General features: G+C 44.0%; 1 pseudogene; it reads left to right on the top strand.

The window, feature by feature from the left end:
- The first annotated feature begins 498 nt into the window (after window positions 1–498).
- On the top strand, window positions 499–19,757 carry LOC124079056 (protein FAM50A-like; annotated as a pseudogene).
- The last annotated feature ends 529 nt before the right edge of the window (window positions 19,758–20,286 follow it).

Consider the following 20,286-nt stretch of genomic DNA (forward strand, 5'->3'; position numbering starts at 1 on the left):
ACATTATTTGTTTCTAAACTCTGATCCTTTGAAAGGGGAAGAAGAACTCTGAAGAGTCACAGTACAATTTGAAAAACTTTGAGAGTTACAGGTCTAAAAAGTGTTGCAAGTTTCTCCTGTAAAGGAAGCTGTGCTATTCTGTTCTGGTGATCAGACACCTTAGAAAGCATGTACATTTTGTTTAATTCTGCAGTTTCCAGGGACACATTAGATTTGGGACACTGCCAAACATGCCATAGATTTGACTGCTTTGTTTTCTACTCTTTAAGAAAATGAGAAAATAGCTAACAAGTGGCTGTGAGACGCTTAACCATGTGATCAGTATGGTCTGTGTAAGCAGAGGAAAAAAGATGGAACCTAACAAAATCTGTGACCAAAAGACCAGGGCACATATTGGAAAAAAAAACATATTCAGTTTAGCTTTGAGACAGTGACAGAGAATGTGCTCTATAAATTTAACATAATGAGTATTACAGAAGAAAAATAAATCCCAGAACAATGGGATTCAGCATGTGAGTGAAGATAGCAGAAAAGAAAACAAATTAAATATAGTCCAGAAAGAGAAGATTCAAAAGTGATTTCAAAAAATAAGTGGTATTAAAAAGCTATTTGTTTCTAGGGGATAGAGCAGGCCACCAATCCTTACACTCTGACAGTTGGATACTTAGTGATTGTGGAGGAGATCAACAATATATATGTGAAGAGAAAAGGAGGAAAAACTGACTAAAATATGAAGAACAAAAAACTAAGAACCAAAATGAAAATATCTTGCCTTGTCCATTGTAGCTAAAAGACAATTACCATTTTTATATTGAAGACAAAAAGGTATTTAAACTCAGAATGAGATACATATTTTGTATTGCCACAGTAATAAGCATGTTTGCTTCAATTATGCAATAAATTTACATAGGGGAGCCAATATACAAAGCCAGTATAAAATTAACATACAAAATCAATATTCAACATAAGGACTTGTGGTACATAGTCATTAAGTGAAGCTCTTGCATACACACTGCCTACTGCACTAGTTTCTCTGTCCCCAGGAATTTTCAGGGGTTTTCCAGAAAACATAAACAGGATGTTATGGTTTAGCTCTGAGGTGTCCCCCAAAAGCTCATGTGTGAGATAATGCAAGAAAGTTTAGAGGTTAAATGATTGTGTTATGAGAGCCTTCACCTAATCAGAACATTCATTTCTGATAGGGATTAACTGGGTGCTAATTATAAGAAGGTAGGGTGTAGCTGAAAGAGTTGGGTCATCCCAATTCTCCCCAAAACATGAGTGCTCAAGCAGTTTCATCATAAACAAACAAAAACAAAAAGATTATTGTCCCCACATCCCCCACTATCACTCTGTCTGGGTATCTGTCCTTGCAGCAACACTTCATCAACAGTTATCTACGTTGTCTCCAATCTCTCCTTGTCATTTTTGAACCTACTATGCTCTCTCACCACCATTACTTCACCAGTGGCTTCAACAGGGTTAAATCCAGTGGTCTATCCCCTGCCCTTGTCTTAGCTTATCAGAGTTATTTGACAGAGAGAACTATCTCCTCCCAAATTCTTATCTGTATTTGGCTTCTAGAACAGAGTATTCTACTGTTTTCTCCTTCTCTCTAGTTGCTCCTTCTGGGTCACTTTGACTGGTTCTCCCCATATCTCCTGTCTCTTAACATTAGAAAAGATTAGGACTCAGTATACTGTATTCTCTCCCTGGTCATCTCTCTCAGTCTCATGGCTTTAAAGATTGTCTGGAAGTACACAACTCACAAATCTCTAACTGGGGTGTTCCTTTGAACTCCATACTCTTAGTTCAAGTTGCTTACTTGACATTTTCACTTAGATGTCAGATTAGCATCTGAAACTTAACAAAAACAAAACTAGATTATGATATTCACTGTCCTAAACCTGCTTCTCTCACAGTCCTGTCCATCCCACTACATGGCAACCCCAGTATTCTAAGTGCTTATATCAAAACTCCCGACTACCCTCTTTTGTATCACACACATGACCCAGAAGTAAATTGTGTCGCCATTTCAAAATATATCAATAATCTATACAGTTCTTACTTCTCCCATCCTAGTACAAGCCACCCTCAAATTTTGTCTGTGTTGTAAAACTGTCCTAATTGCTTTCTTTAATTTCATCCTTACCCTAGCTACTCTCAATACACCAGCCAGAGTGAGGCTGTTACAACTTAAGTTAGATCATGTCACACACCTGTTTAAAGTAATCCAATAATATATCAGTAAAAGTCAAAGTCCTCACAATTTCCTGCAAGACCTCATGTGATATGGCCTGTTACCTCTTCAGTCACACACCTCCTATCATCCTCTTTTCATTCACTCTATTCCAAATGCACTTCAGCACCTACCTCTTCATATTTTCTTTGTCTAGAAAGCTCTTTCCCTTGGGATTCATCAAGTCTTCCATCTCACCTCCTTCAGATATACTCAAATGTCACTTTCAAGGTTTTCTCTATTTACCATGTGTAAACTGCAGTTTTCCACCTCAACACACACACACACACATACACACACACAATCTTGAGCTGTTGGTTCCAACCCCTTCCCAGTCAGCTGTAAGCCACCTCCTTTCTCTGCAACACATGCAACATGTCCTTCTCTGACAGATATTTTTCCTCAAAGCTCACCTATCGTTAAAAAAATAAACAACATTTAGACGTGCTTAATTGTTCTCTTTTTTATCTCATATTTCTAAATCAATAAAACACAATAACAGGCCTCACCTCTTCACCTCCCTTTCATTCAATAGCCCTCTGCAGTCTGATCACATCTTTATCACATTGCTGAAACTGCTTTCACTGAGAAATCTCCCAATAGACATTTTTCAGTATTGATGCCTTCTGTTTAAAAAAAATCTAGGATTTAGCAGGGCCCCTGTCACAGTTGTTGCTGCTGCAGCCACCGCTGCCACTGCCATAGCTCAGTACAAGGGCGCCTGAGTGAGGCAGGCTGCACCATGCATCTGATGATGAAACAGGAAAAACAGCAGGAGCCGATGGGGCAGAGGAAGCAGCTGATCGTAGAGGAGAACATAATGAAATCCAACATTGACAAGAAGTTCTCTGCACACTATGATGCTGTGAGTCAGAGCTCAAGTCCAGCACCATGGGTCTTGTGACCCTGAATGACATGAAAGCTAAACAGGAAGCACTGGTGAAGGAGCAGGAGAAGCAGCTGGCCAAGAAGGAGCAAAGGAGCTGCAGCTAAAGCTGGATAAGCTGTGAGAGAAAGAGCACAAGAAGGAGGCCAAGGGGAAGATCTCTAGCAGGTCCTTCACCTTGGAGGAAGAAGAGGAGGGAGGCAAAGAGGAGGAGGAGGTGGCCATGTATGAGGAGGAGCTCGAAAAGGAAGAGATCACCACAAAGAGAAGGAAACTGGGGAAGAACCCAGATGTGGACACTAGCTTCTTGCCTGACTGAGATGGGGAGGAGGAGGAAAATCATCTCCAGGAAGAGTGCAGCAGGAGTGGGAAGCCAAGCAGAAGATTAAGAGTGAAGAGATTAAGATAGCAGTGAAGGGAGTGCATTACCTCCATGTACGGCGTCACTGTGTGGGAGAATGACGAGTTAGAAAGGCTAAAAGCTATCTTGTTAGGAATTTCCAGCAAAATTGGGGTGCTCCAAAACCTAGAGGAAGGATTTCCATTGCACGAGGATCAGCTACTGGGGCTCAAACGCGAGAGATTTGTCCACATGGAGGGTCACGCTGCTTATTCAGCAAATCGCCCCATGGCTAGAGTCTGCGGCGCGAGCTGGGAAATGAAGAGATAGCAACGCAAAGATACAGTGCTGCAGTTTCCGCGGGCTTCTGCCAGCTGTGCAATCACCATACTAAGTGCTGAATTCTGGGTTTGAGATGGGGAAAGGAAGCGGTCCAATTCGGTTCTCCACACCGGTCAGACCACAGAAGAAGCCAGCGGCCACCATCTTGGAGAGCTGACATCACCATCCCTGTTTTCGACTGATTGCAGCTCATTCAGCCATAGAACAGGTAATTTCAGGCTGCCATTCGCCTGCGGCTGGCAGATAACTTACTCAGGCTCAGGGCTAATTAACCCATGGAAACTGCTTCTTGGAGCCTGCTCCTATCAGAACATACACCAAGCACGGAGCGGCCGAATTCCGGCTCCCGGAACTGCTCTGGCCCAGGGCTAAAGAATCCACGGAAACTGCTTCTCAGTCCGGGTCCTGCTGAATACTGTGGAGGTAAATACCAACCGAGCCTTCATAGGCAGTGGCAACAGGACTGAGATGGGGCTTGTGAGGGCCCGTCAGGACTCACCTGTTGCTTTGGTCACCCAGCAAAGGGAATGAAATGCTGCCATTCGCATGGGATACCAACATGGCAGAGATCTGATGTCATCAGAAAGTGGCGGAGGAGAGAACTTCATCAATACCAGCGGCGACAGAAACAGTTGGTCTCCTGGTAAAGAAAGTGAGTCACAAACACCCGAGTCTCTCTCACTTTATCATCAAGCCAGAGGGGCAGAGCAGAGCCGCTGCCGGAGCCCGCAAGGTAGGCGGACCTGCGACCGACCGGCAGCACAGGACCAGTGGTCTGCGGGCATGGTAGGAGAGGCAGGGCAGAGCCGCCGCCCACACCTGCAAGGTAGGCAGGCCTGCGACAGACCGGCGGATCAGGCCCAGTGGCCTGCCAGTGTGGTACACACGTCACCCCAACTGGAGTAGGGGTAGAGCAGAGCCTTCACCTGCGTCCGGATCAGGCCCAGCGGCCCGCCGGTGTGGTAGTCAAGTAACCCCAATTGGAGTAGGGGCAGAGCAGAGCCGCCACCCACACCCGCAAGGTAGGCAGAGCTGCGACCGACCAGAAGAATAGGCCCAGCGGTCCACGGGCATGGTAGGAGGGGCAGGGCAGAGCCGCCGCCCGCGCCTGCAAGGTAGGCAGACCTGCAACAGACCGGCGGATCAGGCCCAGCAGTCTGCCGGCATGGTACACACGTCACCCCAATTGGAGTAGGGGCAGAGCAGAGCTGCCACCCACGCCCGAAAGGTAGGCAGATCTGCGACCAACTAGCGGAACAGGCCCAGTGGCCTGCCGGCATGACAGACACGTCACCCCATTTGGAGTAGGGGAAGAGCAGAGCCGCCGCCCGTTCCTGCAAGGTAGGCAGACCTGTGACCGACCGGTGGAACAGGCCCAGCGGCCAGCCGGGGTGGTAGGCACGTCACCCCAATTGCAGTAGGAGCAGAGCAGAGCTTTTGCCTGTGCCCGGAACAGGCCCACTGGACCGCGGGTGTGGTAGACAAGTCACACAAATTGGAGGAGGGGCAGAGCAGAGCCGCCGCCCGCGCCTGCAAGGTAGGGAGACCTGCAACCGACCAGCGGATCAGGCCCGGTGGCCTGCCAGCATGGTACACACGTCACCCCAATTGGAGTAGGGGCAGAGCAGAGCTTTTGCCCTCGCCCAGGACAGGCCCAGCGGCCCACCGGCGCAGTAGTCATGTCACCCCAATTGGAGTAGGGGCAGAGCAAAGCCGCCGCCCGTGCCTGCAAGGTAGGCAGGCATGCGACCGAATGGCAGAAAAGGCCCAGGGATCCGTGGGCGTGGTAGACACATCACACCAATTGGAGGAGGGGCAGAGCAGAGCCGCCGCCCGCGCCTGCAAGGTAAGCAGACTGCCACCCAACCCTGCAAGGTAGACTTTTCAACTATACAAGAGCAATATAAATATATAGGGGGAAAATTTTTCAAAAACACAACAGTTTCACCAAGCAGAAAGAAACACAAGCAATATGAAAAGACAAGGAAAGAAAGGACCACAAGCAATGCAGGTCAACTCAACTTTAGAAGAGGTAACAGCTGCAGCAGATGGAATGTCAGATAAAGAATTCAGGATATACATGCTTCAGATGATCTGGAGTCTCAAGGAAGACATTAGACAGCAAAATCAGACAATGAAAGATCACTTCGACAATGAATTACACAAACAAATCCAGGCAGCAAAAGACCAACTATACAGGGAGATAGAGGTTATAAAAAACAAACAAACAGAAATCCTAGAAATGCAGGAATCAATAAACCAACTTAAAAACTCAATTGAGAATACTACCAGCAGAATAGAACACTTAGAAGATAGAACATCAGACAATGAAGACAAAGTATTTCAACTTGAAAAGAACATAGAAAGCTCAGCAAGACTGTTAAGAAACCATAAGCAGAACATCCAAGAAATATGGGATAACATAAAGAGACCAAACTTAAGAGTCATTGGGATACAGGAAGGTATAGAGCTCCAAATGAAAGTAATGAGCAATCTATTCAATGAAATAATACGAGAAAACTTCCCAGACTTGAAGAATGAGATAGAATCCCAAATCCTAGAAGCCTACAGGATGCCGAATGTGCAAAATCATAAGAGATCCACACCTAGACACATTATAATGAAGATGCCCAACATACAGAATAAGGAGAGAATTTTAAAAGCTACAAGAGAAAGGAAGCAGATTACATTTAGGGGTAAGCCAATCAGGATAACAGCTGATCTTTCAACACAGACTCTGAAAGCTAGAAGATCTTGGAATAACATATTTCAAACACTGAAAGAAAATGGGTTCCAACCAAGAATTGCGTGTCCAGTGAAATTAAGCTTCAGGATGGAAGATGAAATTAAAACCTTCCACGATAAACAAAAGTTAAAAGAATTTGCAGCTAGAAAAACCATCTCTTCAAAACATCCTCGGCAAAACATTACAGGAAGAGGAAATGGAAAATAACAATGAAAACCAACAGTGGGAGGTAGGACAGTAAAGGGGGGAAAAATCAAAGAGTAAAACAAACCATGTTTAGTAACATAAATAAACAAATATGGCTGGAAGAACAACCCATATCTCAATAATAACCCTAAATGTTAATGGCTTAAACTCACCAATTAAGAGACACAGGCTAGTAGAATGGATCACAAAACAAGACCCAACAATATGCTGCCTACAGGAGACACATTTGATAGGAAAAGACATACATAGGCTGAAGGTGAAAGGTTGGGAAAAATCATAGCACTCATATGGACTTTGGAAACAAGCAGGAGTATCCATACTCATATCAAATAAAATAGATTTCAAGCCAAAGTTAATCAAAAGGGATAAAGAGGGACACTACATACTTCTCAAGGGAACCATACACCAACAAGACATAAAAATCATAAATATGTATGCCCCAAACAATGGTGAAGTTTGTTCATCAAACAAACTCTTCTCAAGTTCAAGAGTCTAATATACCACCATACAATAATCATGGGAGACTTCAACACACCTCTCTCGCCACTGGATAGATCTTCCAAGCAAAAGTTGAATAAGGAAACTATAGAACTCAATAACACAATTAATAACCTAGACTTAATTGACATATATAGAATATACCACCCAACATCAAGCAGTTACACTTTTATCTCAGCAGCACATGGATCCTTCTCAAAAATATATCATATATTATGTCACAGGGCAACTCTTAGACAATATAAAGGAATAGAGATAATACCATGCATCTTATCTGATCATAATGGAATGAAACTGAAAATCAACAATAAAAGAAGGAAGGAAAAATCATGCATCACTTGGAGAATGAACAATAGGTTACTGAATGATCAATGGGTTATAGAAGATATCAAGGAGGAAGTTAAAAAATTCTTAGAGATAAATGAAAACACAGACACAACATATCGGAATCTATGGGACACATTGAAAGCAGTTCTAAGAGGAAAATTCATTGCTTGGAGTTCATTCCTTAAAAAAAGGAAAAACCAACAAATAAATGATCTCATACTTCATCTCAAAATCCTAGAAAAAGAAGAGCAAAACAACAGCAAAAAAGTAGAAGGCAAGAAATAATTAAAATCGGAGCTGAAATTAATGAAATCTAAACAAAAGGAACAATTGAAAAAATTGACAAAACTAAAAGTTGGTTCTTTGAAAAAATAAATAAAATCGACAGACCCTTAGCCATGCTAACGAAGAGAAGAAGAGAGAGAACTCAAATTACTAGCATACGGGATGAAAAAGGCAATATCACAACAGACACTTCAGAAATACAGAAGATAATCAGAAATTATTTTGAATCCTTATCCTCCAATAAATTAGAAGATAGTGAAGGCATCGATAAATTTCTTAAGTCATATGATCTGCCCAGATTGAGTCAGGAGGATATAGACCACTTAAACAGACCAATATCAATTGAGGAAATAGAAGAAACCATCAAAAGACTATCAACTAAGAAAAGCCCAGGACCGGATGGGTATACAGCAGAGTTTTACAAAACCTTTAAAGAGGAACTAATACCAATAGTTTTCAAGATACTTCAGGAAATAGAAAAAGAGGGAGAACTTCCAAATTCATTCTACGAGGCCAACATCACCCTGATACCTAAACCAGACAAAGACACTTCAAAGAAAGAAAACTACAGACCAATATCTCTAATGAACCTAGATGCAAAAATCCTCAATAAAATTCTGGCCACTCGGATACAAAAACATATCAAAAAAATTGTACACCATGATCAAGTAGGATTCATCCCTGGGATGCAAGGCTGGTTCAATATACGGAAATCAATAAATGTTATTCACCACATCAATAGACTTAAAAATAAGAACCATATGATCATCTCGATAGATGCGGAAAAAGCATTCGACAAAGTACAGCATCCCTTTATGTTCAAAACTCTAGAAAAACTAGGGATAACAGGAACATACCTCAATATTGTAAAAGCAATCTATGCTAAGCCTCAGGCTAGCATCATTCTGAATGGAGAAAAATTGAAGGCATTCCCTCTAAAATCTGGAACAAGACAGGGATGCCCTCTCTCACCACTTTTGTTCAACATAGTTCTCGAAACACTGGCCAGAGCAATTAGACAGACGAAAGAAATTAAAGGCATAAAAATAGGAAAAGAAGAACTTAAATTATCACTATTTTCAGATGACATGATTATATACCTAGCAGACCCAAAAGGGTCTACAAAGAAACTATTAGAGCTAATAAATGAATTCAGCAAAGGGGCAGGCTTTACAATCAACACACATAAATCAAAGGCATTCCTGTATATCAGCGACAAATCCTCTGAAATGGAAATGAGGACAACCACTCCATTCACAATATCCTCAAAAAGAATAAAATACTTGGGAATCAACCTAACAAAAGAGGTGAAAGACTTATACAATGAAAACTACAGAACCCTAAAGAGAGAAATAAAAGAAGATCTTAGAATATGGAAAAATATACCCTGTTCATGGATAGGCAGAACTAACATCATCAAAATGGCGATATTACCAAAAGTTCTCTATAGGTTTAATGCAATGCCAATCAAAATCCCAATGGCATTTCTTGTAGAAATAGAGAAAGCAATCATGAAATTCATATGGAAAAATAAAAGACCCAGAATAGCAAAAACAATGCTAAGCAGGAAGTGTGAATCAGGCGGTATAGTGATACCAGACTTCAAACTATACTACACAGCAATAGTAACAAAAACAGCATGTTACTGGTACCAAAACAGGCGGGTGGAGCAATGGTACAGAATAGAGGACACAGAAACCAATCCAAAAAACTACAACTACCTCATATTTGATAAAGGGGCTAAAAGCATGCAATGGAGGAAGGATAGCATCTTCAACAAATGGTGCTGGGAAAACTGGAAATCCATATGCAACAAAATGAAACTGAATCCCTTTCTCTAACCATGCACAAAAATTAATTCAAAATGGATCAAGGAGCTTGATATCAAATCAGAGACTTTGCATCTGATAGAAGAAAAAGTTGGCTACGATCTACATACTGTGGGGTCGGGCTCCAAATTCCTCAATAGGACACCCATAGCACAAAAGTTAATAACTAGAATCAACAAATGGGACTTACTTAAACTAAAAAGTTTTTTCTCAGCAAAAGAAACAATAAGAGAGGTAAATAGGGAGCCTACATCCTGGGAACAAATTTTACTCCTCACACTTCAGATAGAGCCCTAATATCCAGAGTATACAAAGAACTCAAAAAATTAGACAATAAGAGAACAAATAACCCAATCAACAAATGGGCCAAAGACCTGAACAGACACTTCTCAGAGGAGGACATACAATCAGTCAACAAGTACATGAAAAAATGCTCACCATCTCTAGCTGTCAGAGAAATGCAAATCAAAACCACCCTAAGATACCATCTCACTCCAGTAAGATTGGCAGCCATTATGAAGTCAAACAACAACAAGTGCTGGCGAGGATGTGGGGAAAAGGGTACACTTGTACATTGCTGGTGGGACTGCAAATTGGTGCAGCCAATTTGGAAAGCAGTATGGAGATTTCTTGGAAAGCTGGGAATGGAACCACCATTTGACCCAGCTATTCCCCTTCTCGGTCTATTCCCTAAAGACCTAAAAAGAGCATGCTACAGGGACACTGCTACATCGATGTTCATAGCAGCACAATTCACAATAGCAAGACTGTGGAACCAAACTAGATACCCTTCAATAGATGAATGGATGAAAAATGTGGCATTTATACACAATGTAGAATTACTCTGCATTAAAAAAGGACAAAATCATAGAATTTGCAGGGAAATGGATGGCATTAGAGCAGATTATGCTATGTGAAGCTAGCCAATCCCTAAACAACAAATGCCAAATGTCTTCTTTGATATAAGGAGAGTAACTAAGAACAGAGTAGGGATGAAGAGCATGAGAAGAAGATTAACATTAAACAGGGATGAGAGGTGGGAGGGAAAGGGAGAGAGAAGGGAAATTGCATGGAAATGGAAGGAGACCCTCAGGGTTATACAAATTACATACGAGGTGAAGTGAGGGGAAAGGGAAAAATAATACAAGGGGGAGAAATGAATGACAGTAGAGGGGGTAGAGAGAGAAGAGGGGAGGTGAGGGGAGGGGAGGGGGGATAGTAGAGAATAGGAAAGGCAGCAGAATACAACATTCACTAGTATGGCAACATGTAAATCAATGGATGTGTAACTGATATGATTCTGCAATCTGTATACGGGGTAAAAATGGGATTTCATAACCCACTTGAATCAAAGTGTGAAATATGATATGTCAAGAACTATGTAATGTTTTGAACAACCAACAATAAAAAAATAAAAAAAAGGAGTGAAGAGATTGAAATCACCTTGAGTTACTGGGATGGCTCTGGACACCGGCAGACAGTCAAAATGTAAAAGGGCAATACAATGCAGCAGTTCCTCCAGAAGGCACTTGAGATCCTGCATAAAGACTTCAGTGAGCTCAGGTCACACTGTTGAAACTGCTTTCACTGAGGTCAGCAGGGGTGGAGCAGCTCATTTACATCAGGGAGGACTTAATTTTTTCCCATCATCACAATTTCTATGACTTCCTCATTACATGGGAGGATTGGGCCGCTCTTCAACTTTTATGTTCATGATAATGTGCGGCTACTCAGCGATGCCACTGTGGAGAAGTGTCGCGACCCCTTGCCCGCAAGGAAGACGCAACTCGAGAATCTTCTCTCAACAGTTTTATTCAGGTCCCTGGATATTTCTTCTTCTCCTTCTCGGGTGCCCCTCCCAGCCTTAATAAAGCATCCCAAGCCCCAATGCAAAGCTGCCGCGTGGAACTTTCTCACAGGGTGGTGAAAAATCATGTGCCAACTTTCCCAGATAAGAAATTGTTTGTCACAGACCACAGCGGAGCCAGCGCCATCTTGTAATGGCGACCATAATCTGCAGAAACGGCAGAAGCGGCTCACCACAGTTCCCCCTTTTCTATTTTATTAAAACAATACAGGCGAGAGTAGAGGTCCTATCCCACTGTGCAGAAGTGGCTGCATAGTATGGCTCAGTCCCAAGGAGGGCCCTTCCCCAGATCTGAGGCCATATCAGCCGACGCCTTTTTTCGTGGGGCGGGGCGTGAACGAGTCTAACCCGCATGCAATAGGACATGCTCTCCTTGAGGTCCTCTTCAAGGATCACTCAAGTGCAGTGCCTTGCCTCGCATCCTGTATCGTGACGATGGTGGACGAAGGGGGATAGCTGAGGCTGAACTGTGGCTGTTTATAACGACAAACAAGTTGACAGCACCCTGAAAGAAAGGCACGGACTTCAAGGCGATAGAAAAGCACTAGTGTGGAAACCCATCTGCGTGCAATGGCAGTAAGACCGGCAGAGTGCAAGGGCTTTCCAACACTAAGAGAATAACAAGGAAAGTCATGTCGATCCCAGTGCAATGTTATAATAACTTGGGGTGTAACGACCATGACAAAGGTTTACTGCTTAAGATGCGCAAGCCAGACTTGAGGCGAGTTGCCATTTTCTAAAGCTGCAAGAGCTTGTATGATCATAGCCTTTTCTTGTGCATGGCGAGTTTTAAGGCGACAGAGAAGCCACAAACAAAGTACAACACTGAAGCAACACATTGCACCAAAAATGCCTACCCCCACCCACTCTTTGAAGAAGGAAAAAGCAGAAGATATCCAATCGGTGAATTGACCCAAAGTCACTGGTTCGACACGGGTACTATTCAAAACAGCAATCTGAGTTAGTTGAGACTGGATCAAGTTTTCTGCTGCCATGGACCAGGTTCCGGATAGATACTCTCCGATGATGCGGGAGGCATTTCTGGAATCATTAAATCTGACAGAGGTTATACATAAATGTGCACGTTGGTCAACACAACCCAAAAGCACCAAGTCGGCCAATTCTTCTACCTGAGCTTGGAGTAAATCTATTCTTTGGTTGGCAGCTAAAATCCCTGACAAAATATGTTGATTAATTGAATTTTGGGACTCAAGTATGGTAGAAGTTTGTTGAACAACTTGATTAATGGTGGCAGCAGTTTGTACTTGACTGGCCATGGCCACTCCGGCCGTAACCGCTGCAGCAGCAGACACTGCCACAGCTGTCACTATAGCTGCCGTAATTCCAAAATCCCTGCGGACTCTAAGTAGCTCAACAATGGGGAATTTATCTGGGTCCGCAGTGACTGGGATTGGGACAAAGGTTGGAATTTTCATAACCACTGCTACAGTCCAAGAACCATTCCAACACTCAGATAAGAGACAGGTAACACTAGAACAATCCAGCATCCCTGACGAGGTGTCATTAGTCAAAAGGAGCAAGAATGGGGATTGGACGCAGACCATCGCAGGGGGCAATGTGGCATTATATAGCAAAGAGTTGAACGAAACAGATGTAAGTCTATTACCCCGTTCACTCTCGCGAACAGTACCAGAAACATTAGCCAGCCAGCTTCTGACTCCCAGCAATTGAGCCAATGCAGAAATATCAGCTGAAGCCCCCTTCTCATTGAAAATCAGCCATTGAAACCAGGACCAACCTACTCCTGTAGAGGAGTTGGCACTATGGTTAAAGTTATAAACATACCTCTTAAGAGAGGGGGAAAAAGAGAAACCCTTAGCAACTTGAAGTCTCTCCCAAGAATGATCCTGACAAGGCGTAAATGTTGGGGGGAAACCAAGATTAGGGGTACAGTAAGGAGAGGCCTTAAAATGAGTGGCATTGTAAGTACTATTAGAAGAAGGAGGCACTGGGATTAGTACCTTGGAGATCATAGCCAAGGTAGTTATGTTAAAAGCAGAGCTATTTACAGGGGTCCCTGAACCTAATTGCTTCCCTGAAACTACTTGGCTCAGTACGGCATTAATAATACTCCCTGAGACCTGATTGGACCGCAATGGATCCTCCCAGTTAGTCAAATTTTTGGTCTTAAGGCTGATGCAATTAGCGTTTCCAAGGCTGAAACAAAAAACTCCTGTGAGATTAACCTGAGATTGATTAAAAATGCTCTCCACGTCCCCTCTAGGAGAGGCACAGGGAGCAGACATCTCACATGAGGTAGAGAAAAGAGTGGGGAGGACACTAGAACTACCATGAACCGGCATCGGCATTGGCCAAGCCCGTGCCACTGCCCACCACTGCATTGGTGTCGTCTGTGCCATCGGCACCAGCACCAGAACCAGAGCACGTAGCAGAGTGAAGATCCTCATCACAGGGTTGCTGTGGTATCTCTTGTTGTTGGTCGGTTGATGTCAAGACTCTTCTTGTCAGACGTTCAGGGACCCACAACGGCTCCGTGCGATCCTGGGGAAAAACACATACAGATCCTCGTGCCCATGTCAGCACGGGGTCGGGGCCGTTCCATTGGCCCGTAAGAACATCCTTCCACTTAACATAGCCAATCACAGAGGGCTGAGGGGACACATGTCTATCGGCCACAGAGTGACCATGAATATCCAAATTTAAAAAATTAATGGTAAAGAGAGCTAAGGACAGGCGTTCTTTAGGAGTGTGTTCAGCTCCTATTCCCCCTTTTTGTTTTTGTAAAGTTTCCTTTAAGGTGCGATGAGCACGCTCAACAATGCCTTGTCCTTGAGGATTGTAAGGCAGACCATGAGTAAGCTGCACTCCCATGGTAGAACAAAAGGATGTAAATTGTTTGCCAGTATAAGCAGGTCCATTATCAGTCTTAAGGGATGCAGGAGCACCCCATGCTGCCCATGCTTCTAGGCAATGAGTAATAACATTACGTGCCTTCTCTCCCGACAAAGCAGAGGCATGAATAACTCCAGAGCACGTATCAACAGAAACATGTACATACTTGAGGTTACCAAAGTCAGGTATGTGCGTCACATCCATTTGCCAGACAACCAATGGCTTCAATCCCCGTGGGTTCACTCCATAAGTAGGGGGATGAAGAAATGTGACACAATGGGGACATTGTAATACTATCTGACGAGCATCCGCTCTTGAAATGGAAAAACGCCTGCGCAGCGTTAAAGCATTAACATGGAAATTCTGGTGAAATAATTTAGCCCCCTCTAAGGAGGAAGCCAAGCATATCAACTGGTCTCTAGTGGCTGAGTCTGCACAGGCATTACCCTGTGATAACGGACCAGGAAGAGAGGTGTGAGCCCGTATGTGCATTGGATAAAAAGGAGCAGTGCGGCTACAGATAAGTTGTTGAAGCTGATTAAAGTAAGCAGATACATTATGGGCATTACTAATAGCTCCCACGGCCTCCAGGACTTTGAGTGCTTGTACCACATAAATGGAGTCCGAGATAAGATTAAAAGGAAAAGAACATTGTTTAAAAACCTCAATAACAATTTGCAGTTCAACCCATTGTGGATTACCAGGAGCAAATTGATGCTGAACAGGGGGAGAATCATTAATTACATAAGCTCCCATTCCAGACTTGGAACCATCAGTGAAAATATTAACAGCCCCCGGAATTGGGTTGGGTGAAGTTACCTTAGGGAAAATGATGGGATGTTCTTTAACAAAATGGAGTAATGGATGGGAAGGGTAATGATTATCAATATCCCCTTGAAACGAGCAACATAGAATAGCCCAGTTGTCTAGAGTAGCACACAAAACATTAAGCTGAGCCTTAGTATAGGGTATAATAAGAGAAGAAGGTGATTGTCCGAAAAATTGAATGCTTTGGTGGATCCCTTTAAGTGCTAACGCTGCAACAGCATCAGGATAGTATTCTAAAGATTTTCCTGGGGATATATGTGGGTGGATCCATAGTAAAGGCCCATCTTGCCACAGTACTCCAGTAGGCTGCCGCATAGTGGCAAGCACACATAACTGGAAAGGTTTATCACTGCGGAGCCTGCATAGAGTAGCATGTTGTATAGCTTCTTCTACTGTTATAAGGGCTGCCCTGGCCTCTTTGGTGAGGCTACGAGGAGAAGCAAGATCTGGATCACCCTTAAGGGTAGCATACAAAGGCTGGAGCACACCATTAGGAATATGTAAATATCCCCTTATCCAATTAATATCTCCCAGCAGTTTTTGAAAATCATTCAGAGTTTGGAGATCCTGAGTTCTTATGGTGATTTTTTGTGGTTTCAATTTGTCATGCCCAATGATTGCTCCCAAATACTCAATAGAATTCCCCGTTTGAACCTTTTCAGGTGCGATATGTAGCCCATATTGAGCTAACAGCTTTACTAAGTCTCTATAGGCCTCATTAACTATCTGCTCTAACTTAGCGGCCAATAACACATCATCCATATAATGAATGATCTTGATGGAGGAATACTTATGTCTGAGAGGTGCGAGTGCCTTCCCCACATACATCTGGCACATCGTGGGACTATTAGCCATTCCCTGCGGCAACACTACCCACTCAAACCTAAGATCTGGCTCCTCGTGGTTACACGAGGGAAGGGTGAAAGCAAAACGTTGTGAGTCTTTAGGATGCAAAGGAATAGAAAAGAAACAGTCTTTAATGTCAATAGCAATAATATGCCAGCCCTGAGGAATAGAGGAGAGCAGAGGCAGCCCTCTTTGAATGGGCCCCATAAGTTGCATTTGAGCATTAACTGCTCGTAAATCATGCAGTAGGCGCCACTTTCCTGATTTTTTCCTAATAACAAATATGGGAGTATTCCATGGAGAAGTGGAAGGTTGGATGTGACCCAAGTCCAGTTGTTCTTTGATTAAATTATGGGCTGCTGCCAATTTAACCGAGGGAAGAGGCCACTGAGGCACCCAAACAGGCTCCTCGGTGAGCCATGTTATGGGTATTTGAGCCCCAGTGGCCCCTAGGAAAAACCCAGACCAAATCTGTTAAGCTTTTGATGACCTTGCACAGGATGCCTACGCCCCTGTAGATGTTTTCCTAGTCCTAGACCTGGCCTATACCCCATATTTTGCATAATCTGTTGAGACGCCGGGGAATAGTCATTACTAAGAGTGAACCCCATGTCTTTCATCAGATCACGACCCCATAAAGAGATAGGTAAATCAAGTACATAAGGCTGAAAAGTGCCATTGTGTCCTTCTGGGTCCTTCCAAGATAGATGTCTACAGCTGATTTGAGGGGCTTGGGCATATCCCAAACCTCTCAGTGATTGATCTGAGAGCTGCACCGGCCACCCCTTTGACCAGTCCTTTTGTGCAATTATACTACGATCTGCTCCAGTATCGAGCAATCCCAAAATTGATTTGCCTTCTATGGTTAAGTTTAAAGTAGGACGGTCATTCATATCTAAGGACAAATAAACAGAATTCCCTCCAGTAACTCCAATCTCATCACTTGTCCTTGAAAAGGAATCAGCAGAAAAGCGGGTATGCAGGCTGGGTAGAAGTAACAATTGGGCAATCCGATCTCCTGGGGAAATAGATACAATGCCCCTTGGAGCTTCCACCATAACTTTTATTGTCCCTACAGTATCAGGGCTAATAACTCCAGGAAAGACATGAAGACCTTGCAAAGTAGAAGATGCACGTCCAATTAGCAAACCTACAGTGCCAGGCGGTAAAGGCCCTTTGAACTCAGTTTCCACCAATTGGACTCCCATCTTAGGTGTTAATACGAGTCTGGAGGTGGAACAGAGGTCCAATCCCGCGGCACCTGTAGTGGCTCTCCGCGTCTCATGGGATGGCGTAGAGATGGCCATGTCTCGGGTTTGGGTGTGACATTCTCCATTGCCCCATATATTTGTGGGCCCTGGGGTCGGGGGCCCCTTCGGCCGTTTTTTGGCCCAGCTGAAATAGGCTGTCCATGGATGTCCCTCATTGATCTACACTCTTTTGCCCAATGCTTCCCTTTTTTACATTTTGGACACAGCCCTGGTTGACGAAAGCCATTGGAAGGGCCACCGTGAGGGGGTCCAGTAAAATTATCTTTTTTAGGACATTCACGTCTGAAATGACCGGGCTGACCACAATGGAAGCATGTTCCGGCACCAGGATTGCCCCCTTTTGCCACCCGAAGGACAGCAGCTGCAAGACCTGCATTAGTTAGAGGTCCTCCAATCTCTCTACACACTTTCATCCATGCTTCTATGCCCTTATTTTTATAAGGAGTGATTGCCGCTTTACATTCCTTGGTGCATTGTTCAAAGACCAATTGCTTGATAAGGGGCATGGCTCTATCAGGATCCCCAAAAATCTTTCCAGCAGCATCCACCATCCTTGCTACAAAATCTGAAAAAGGTTCTGTAGGGCCTTGTAGAATCTTGGTCAAATTGCCAGACACCTCTCCTCTATTTGGAAGCGACTTCCATGCCCGAATACAAATATTGTTAATTTGATCATATGCCTCAAGAGGAAATCCTGTCTGTTGATTTGCAAATCTACCCTGTCCCAAGAGCATATCCTTGTCCCAATGGGGGCGTCCCGCTGCATGGTTTTGGGCGGCCTGCTCTATTGCGCCCTCTAGCACGAATGCTCTCCAGTCCAAATATTTACCCGGGGAAACGCAAGCCCGAACAAGGCTAGCCCAATCAGAGGGAGTCATACAGTATCTAGACAGATTTTCCACCTGAGTCAGCGTGAAGGCGGCATCCACCCCATAAGTGCGTACAGACTCCGCCAGGGTCTTCACAATTTTAAAATCTAAGGGTTCATGGACTCTTCCCCTGTTGTCATCCTGAAAAACTGGATAAGCAAGACCCATCTCAGCGTGAACAGCCCTCCATGTTTGGGCATGGAAAGCTCTTCCCGAAACGCCCCCGCCATCCGGCGGTGGATCCGGGGGATCGCTTTTCTTGAGCCCTTGCTTATCTGTGTTCCCTTCTCCTACAGCTAAACTCCCTAGCTGACGAGACAGCCTCTCGAGCTCTTCCTCCTCATCCTCCTCCTCCTCTGACCCACTTTCGCATGGGGGTGTACGCAGCGTACTGAGATCTGGATACAACCGTTTCCTCCCCCGTCTCATGCTCTGCACACTCCCATCCTCCCGAGTCGCTTCACTTTCTGCCATCTCCGATTTTTCCTCATGCAATCGCTCTAAAACCTCCTGTCCTTTAGTAAGTGCTTCCTGACATCTATCATCTGTAAGGCAACTACGGACCATTTTCCAAAGGGGTATCACCCCACCCTCTAATATGCCCTGCTCAGAAGCAAAGTCAAGATCTTTGCCTAATTTATCCCAACTAGGCACAGTAAGGCTGCCCGAAAATGCAAACCACGGTGCAGCGATATCTATCTTCTGTAAAAATCTCTGTAAAGTACTATGTTTCACTTCCAGTCCCTTGGAACGTAACAGGCCATCTAGGGCCAGGAGAAGCGGACTTGAAGATGCGGCACCCATGACGCAACAACAAAGAAAGCACAAAAAAAAGAAAGCGAAAGTAGGAGCGAAAGTACACAGTGCAGCTGCAATAAAATATAAGGCTCTCTCTTTCATTACAGAGGAGCTGTCCCGCTTTGGTCGCGGATCCCACTTACTAGGGACTAACCCCGCTTTGATCGCGGATCCCACTTATTGGGACTAACCCCGCTTTGGTCGCGGATCCCACTTACCTGGGACTAACCGGTGCACCACCCCTGACTGTTGAAAGTTCTGGTTCCCGGGTCTCGGCGCCACTTGTCGCGACCCCTTGCCCGCAAGGAAGACGCAACTCGAGAATCTTCTCTCAACAGTTTTATTCAGGTCCCTGGATATTTCTTCTTCTCCTTCTCGGGTGCCCCTCCCAGCCTTAATAAAGCATCCCAAGCCCCAATGCAAAGCTGCCGCGTGGAACTTTCTCACAGGGTGGTGAAAAATCATGTGCCAACTTTCCCAGATAAGAAATTGTTTGTCACAGACCACAGCGGAGCCAGCGCCATCTTGTAATGGCGACCATAATCTGCAGAAACGGCAGAAGCGGCTCACCACAGAGAAGCATGAGTCTCATGCAGGAAAGGTGTGCTGAGGAGCTGGTATGAGAAGAACAAGCACATCTTCCCTGCCAGCTGCTGGGATCCCTATGACCCTGAAGAGAAGTGGGACAAGTACACCATCCAGTGAACATCTAGAAAGTGGCTTGGCCTCGGCTGTCCCTGGTGCACCCCCATGTCTCCAGAACTCAAGTGTCTGACTCCCCTGTGACTGTGCTGTTGTGTGCTAGGAGGATGGTAGCCAGTCATCCCCTGGCACTGTCATTATTTCTTTTTTCTTTTACAATAAATAAGTGCACATGTTAAAAAAATCTAAATAAATGAAAATGTAATATTTATGAGAGAATACTTTATATTATAAATTTGCCAATTCACGAGCAAATCAATCAACACATTTAATAAATTATAATCAAAATCCAAAAAGGGAGTATATGTCTGTGTATGCTTATGTGTATGTAACTAAACAGGCTGGTTCTAAAATTTATATATAATTTATGAAAGTATATAAGATCATAAGAATGAAGAACCAAGAATAGGACTGATGCTATTGAAGATTAAGAAAGTAAGACAGGACCCTAATTCTAAAGAGATTATAAAGATATTACGTTAATTAGTTTCCTGTCAAAGTGACAAAATACCAGAAATAATCAACTTAAAGA

The sequence above is a fragment of the Marmota monax genome, unplaced genomic scaffold, assembly GCF_021218885.2.
Source record: "Marmota monax isolate L192 unplaced genomic scaffold, Marmota_monax_Labrador192_F-V1.1 WCK01_AAM20220418_F8-fsc00529, whole genome shotgun sequence".
NCBI lineage: Eukaryota > Metazoa > Chordata > Mammalia > Rodentia > Sciuridae > Marmota > Marmota monax.